This window comes from Cydia fagiglandana, chromosome 1 (genome assembly GCF_963556715.1).
Source record: "Cydia fagiglandana chromosome 1, ilCydFagi1.1, whole genome shotgun sequence".
Lineage (NCBI taxonomy): Eukaryota > Metazoa > Arthropoda > Insecta > Lepidoptera > Tortricidae > Cydia > Cydia fagiglandana.
In genome coordinates, this window is record NC_085932.1 from 4,952,772 (window position 1) to 4,958,771 (window position 6,000).

Sequence of the window (6,000 nt, forward strand, 5' to 3'; positions counted from 1 at the left end):
AAGCTATGAGCTTCATCACATATGTTCCTTGAGTAATTCTAAGCATTTCAAGCCTGGGAGGCAATAAGAAATGTGTGTCTACTCGGATTTGTAATGGATTCAAACTTTCAACCCCTTTTTAACCCTGTTAGGGGATGAATTTTACAAAACGCTGAAATTACTTTTCCTGTCTTTTAATAATATCCCCAAATACAAAGATTCAAGTCCCGCGTTCGAAAATTTTTTTGATATCCATACAAACTTTCAACTCCTTTTTCACCACCTTAGGGGATGAATTTTCAAAAACGCTGAAATTAGTTTTCTTGTATTTTAATAATATATCGTTTTACGAAGTTTCAAATTCCTAGCTTAAAATAAAACTTGAACCCCATACAAACTTTCATCCCCTTTTTAACCCCCTTAGGGGTTGAATTTCTCAAAATCGCTTCTTATCTCTTGTACACTTTATAAATGTAATCTAGTGTGCAAATTTCAACTTTCTATCTTTTGTAGTTTCGGCTCCGCGTAGCAAAAATCTCCAACCAAATTTTTCACCTTTTTACGTTTTTCTTGTAAAATTACTATGAAATTGAAAAAACAAATATCAGCAATGAATTCTACGTCTTTGGTTTATACGAAAATGATACCAAACTTGCCCTAGTACCCACCAGGATCAGAGTAGATTTTTTTTAAAGATGACGGATGGCGGCCGTCTTTGTATCCCACCCTCCCCCCCACTTCAGGCTAGAAATGCTTAGAATTACTCAAATATCAGATGTGATGAAGCTCATAGCTTAATAAAAAATTTTTGGGTCATGTATGGCAGCGTTACATAACTGACTCCAGTAAAGGCATTTCTTGCTGCGCTACAAGGTGCCCAACTAATTATTTGTAAGCACTCAACTGTATATTCATGAGTAAAACATTTCAGGAAAAAGATAAAATAGGAAAGACGTTAAATGTTAAACCGTACGCTTGCTGATATCGAGTCGTATAACCGCTTAAATTCTCCTCTCCGGCAGCGTTGCTCAATTTCGTGATTACGTAAGTTGACGATTTAGCGGCAACCCTAAACGCCGCCTGCACCTACTTCTGCAAATGGAGTCTCCGGCACTCGGGAATGAAAAATAAAGTGCAATTTACAAGTCGCAGGAAATCCGGATAATGCGCGAGTCTTAGAAGTTCCCCTTTGAAATCAAAACATCTTTTCTTTTCGCGGCTATGGAAATAAAGGCAAGAGAAATGTTCAAACAACTTTGGGGAGCGGAAAATGAAGACGGTAGTGTAGTAGACGTTTTTTTGACCAAAAAGTATTTTTGTTGCTGTTATTATATAGGTAGGTATAATGGTACCTTTGATACAAAAATATAATTCCTTACACAAATACAACATTAAGTAACATTTTCTGAAGTAAATAAATACACATAACGTTGGGATTAGGGAATAAATATACGCGCAACTACCACAATCCATCACAATCTGGGCGTTTACCGCGAAACAAGAAAATCTAAATTTCGTTATCTAACCTCGTCTCTATGACTTGCATATTTGAGCGATAAAGAGGCAGATTCGCATTTCCCAGAGCAGGTCCTTGTTAACAAACCGCCTTGATGCAGCAATGTCATATTTTATTGTCTGTGATAACTTGTCATAGAGTCTGGCTACTGAAATTTTACTCAAATGTTTGGCGGGAAATTCAAAAAATCTTGGGCTGGTCACACTTTGTGTAGTAGGAATTATAGTTTTGATACTAGACAATATTTTTGATTTTCTATGCACAAGTAAGGTACTATGGAAATAAGTTAAATAAGCGTTTACGTGTACTCAAAGTCAGCTCACATAATTTCTACCACTATTTAAACTACAGTCAACCACAAACACATGTGTTTACGTTCCATATTTAGATATTATAGATATTTTTCAGAACGTTTAGTTTATCCGTTTCTGTATGCACTTGTCCTGTTTATGAGATTCAAGCATTAATGAAATCACGTACTTAATCAAAGTAATAGGCAAATGTTAGAACTAGTACTTAAAGTATCAAAATGTTTATAGAGCACCAACCTCCTAATTTGTTTACATTTGGTTAGGAGTTGTAAACATTGCAGTTTTTCGTTATACAACGCTACACGTCGACTTCGCACATTGTCGTAATTATTTACGAGTACGAGCTTAAATAATGGTTTGCGAACCTCACTCAGTATAGAAATTATTAATATTATTTAAAATAAACCCCTTATAAACCGCAAAAAATTTAAAGGAATGACATAAATTGACAACTGACTTTTAACTTTTTTTTAAATCATAGACAATCGGTGATACAACAACGAAATATCTGTCAACAATTTTTGGCTAGCCAGACTCTATAGTACAGTATGTATAAGTTACTCGATGGATTACTAGAGGCGCTAGTGCTGCACTCTGGCGACAGAACATTGCAGTAATACTCCCTATTGACTCATAAACGGTAAAGATATCACGTGTCATTCATAGATTATTATCTACTAGCTGTGCCCGCGGCTCCGCCCGCGTGGAATTCGGTCTGTGTCAGTAAGCGGCTAATTTCTAATCTCTCTCTCTCTCTCTCTCCCCTGGAGGCGGAACTTGAAGTAAAGTTGACAGATGGATATGCTAGAGAACTGTAGTCCAGATAAAATATTTTACAGTTAGGTACTACTAAATAAAACTACACTCCAAAATCAATAGTTTTTTTCGCCCTTATTAAAACTTTACACGTGATTTTAATGACAGAGTGTATATCGGACGATACAGTAAGGTATACGCGCGCGAGTGAAAGCGAAGCGGCCTGCCTGGCTAGAACGCCGCTCACCGAGGTTTTCCTTGAGACTCCTGAGGAAGACCGCGTGCTGTTTGTAATCTAAATGCGTTGCGAGACTTGCGAATGATTCGATTTTTTTCGGGAAGGCATGGAAATGCGTATAAAATGCGAGTCCCAAATCGTTTGACTCCGCAAACTACCAGTGCCGGATCAAGATATTTTGATGCCCTAAGCATTTCTAGACCATGGTGCCCCCTCTCCCTACGGTCATCAAGATTACATTGAATTTTTTTGGTAAATTGAGTGAAGTTCATTGCCGCATTACAGCTGGAAATAGAAATCAGTCACATCATTTTATCACGAAAATTGACAGTGCCGCAGTAGTAAAGTAACGTTGTAACAGAGTACCTAATGCTGCTGCAGTCGCCATATCTTAGAATGGAATGTAATTGAAAACGCGAGCGAAGCGAGCGCGAATATTTTTCGATATAAAAACGCAATTTGTTAGACAGTTGTACATTTTTACTTTTAGTATGGAAATCAGTTACATAATTTTATTACGAAAATTGACAGTGCTGTAGCAGTAACGTAGCAACACAGTAATGCTGCTGCAGTCGCCACCCGAATGTCACCTTTGTCATATCTCAGGATTACTCAGGAAGTAATTGAAAACGCGAGCGAAGAGAGCGCGAAAATTTTTCGATATAAAAAAACGCAATTTGATAGGCAGTTGTACACTTTTACTTTTAGTATGGAATTTAGTCACATAATTTTATCACAAAAATTGACAGTGCCGCAGCAGTAACGTAGCAAAAGAGTAAAGCTTCTGCAGTCGCCACCCGAATGTCACCTTTGTCATATCTTAGAAAGCAATTGAAAACGCGAGCGAAGCGAGCGCGAAAATTTATCGATATAAAAAACGCAATTTGATAGACAGTTTTACATTTTTACTTTTAGTATGGAAATCAAACACATCATTCGAAAATTGACAGTGCTGCAGCAGTAACGTTGCAACAGAATAATGCTGCTGCAGTCACCACTTGAATGTCACCTTTATCATATCTTAGAAAGTGGTTGAAAACGCGAGCGAAGCGAGCGCGAAAATGATCCGATAAAAAAAACGCAATTTGATAGACAGTTGTACATTTTTAGTATGGAAATCACACATCATTTTATCACGAAAATTGACAGTGCTGCAGCAGTAACGTTGCAACAGAGTAATGCTGCTGCAGTCACCACTTGAAAGTCACCTTTATCATACTCGTATCTTAGAAAGTGGTTGAAAACGCGAGCGAAGCGAGCGCGAAAATTTTTCGATAAAAAAAACGCAATTTGATAGACAGTTGTACATTTTTACTTTTAGTATGGAAATCAGTTACATAATTTTATCACGAAAATTGACAGTGCTGCAGCAGTAACGTTGCAACAGAGTAATGCTGCTGCAGTCGCCACCTGAATGTTACCTTTATCAGACCTTATAAAGTTATTAAAACGCAAGCGAAGCGAGCGCGAAAATTTTTCGATATACAAAACACAATTTAGACAGTTGTACATTTTTACTTTTAGTCCCAACCAGGCGCGAATCCAGGATTTCATACAGAGAAGGGATGGGACAGTTTTTTATCAGCCTAGCTTCGCATAGAGCTCGATATTTAAGGGTCTCAGCGAGGTTGTTTGATGCAAGAGAGGTGAAAAGATGCAAGAAATCAGAGCTTGGAATTGACCAAGTGAATTGAATTGGCGAAGTGTTAGCAAGGCAGAAGGCCCAGCTGCGAAAGAGGAAAGCTTGGATTTGGATCCACGCCCAAGTGTAATTAAAGTAGAAGATCAACTTTGCCGTAAGGTAGAAGGCCTCGCATAAGACCTAACGCCGAACTGCAAAAGAGTGGCTTGAAATCGAATCTGTGCATGTAATCACATCTCTTCTACTGCTCGCTCTTTGGCTTCACTCGAAAGCGCTACTTGATAAGCCCCCTCCAGACTATGCGCGTGAATCGCGGGCGAAGCCGCGAACGCGAGTGTGGAGTCGATTTCGCTGTCTGCGAAAATCGACGCCACGTGTGGAGGAGGCTTTAGGATGCTTTTAGTTTTCGGCTTTCATGGGGTCCCTTATAATACTTTGACAGTTAGGTCTCAGGATCGCGGCTAAGGAGCAACTCGGCTTGGCCGACAAATCTGGCGCGCAAAAGAGCAGAATTTGCTATAAAATCGGTACCCTATGTCGAAAAAATCGGCTGGCCGCAAGCCCGAAAGCAAGATTGTGTTCCATGACTTTGAGGGCCTCAGCGTAAGGTCAAATCGAAAGCCTACGTTGGAGATGTTCTTACGTACCCTCACTCTCTTACTTGATCCCTACGACCCTTCGTTATTAGATGGGTAGGTAGAAGGGTAGGTTCATGTATAAAAGTTTCATGTAGGTACCTACTCCACGACGACTGCAATGTTGATGGAACCTGCGCGTTTTTTTGCCTACGGTTTTGGTACTCCCTAGACGTGGTGCAAGTGCTTATTTTGCTTAAAATGCAAATGACAGGTCAATGCTTTTTTTTTTTCAAAGTACTCACCTTCGTGGCCATTATTGAGTGCGAGGCGATACCTCCGTATGAATATGGATTTGATATGGGTGCGATATAATTAAGATTAGGTATATTTCATGATGGAGAAAATTTATAATTTTAAATAATTATGCAATTATACGCGTGTATATTTGTGTGTTATTTTACCACTACGTAACTATGTACTTAAACTCATTTTTAGTTTTCTTGATTACTTAATGTTCACTCTGTTCCCCAAAAGATGGCACTGTGCAATGAGGGGCAATTAATTTACTGTCGTTTAAATTTGTTGTATTATTAATTTATTAAATCAACATAATTATTAAATTATTTTTGTTGATATCCGTAACCTCTCTTCTAAACTTAGAGTTAAATTTAGCAAAATCTTTCCTCGGTGGCTTATTCATGTCACAACGTATTGAATGCAGCGCCATCTGTTAGTTTACCAGGGTACTCAATAGTGGTAGCACATATTTGAAAAAAGATTGCCCCTCCTTCCTAAGTAGCGCCATAAGATTCAGGGGCAAACTTAAGCCAATCGAGTGTTGTGGCTAGCCCCCCTTTTAGGGGTTGAATTTTTATAGCCTAAAACCTGGCCCGGGATTTTCTCGACAGATTGGTAAAGTTTTCATCAAAATCCGTTCAGCCGTTTTCACGTGATGCGCGTTCAAATAAACAGACAAACAG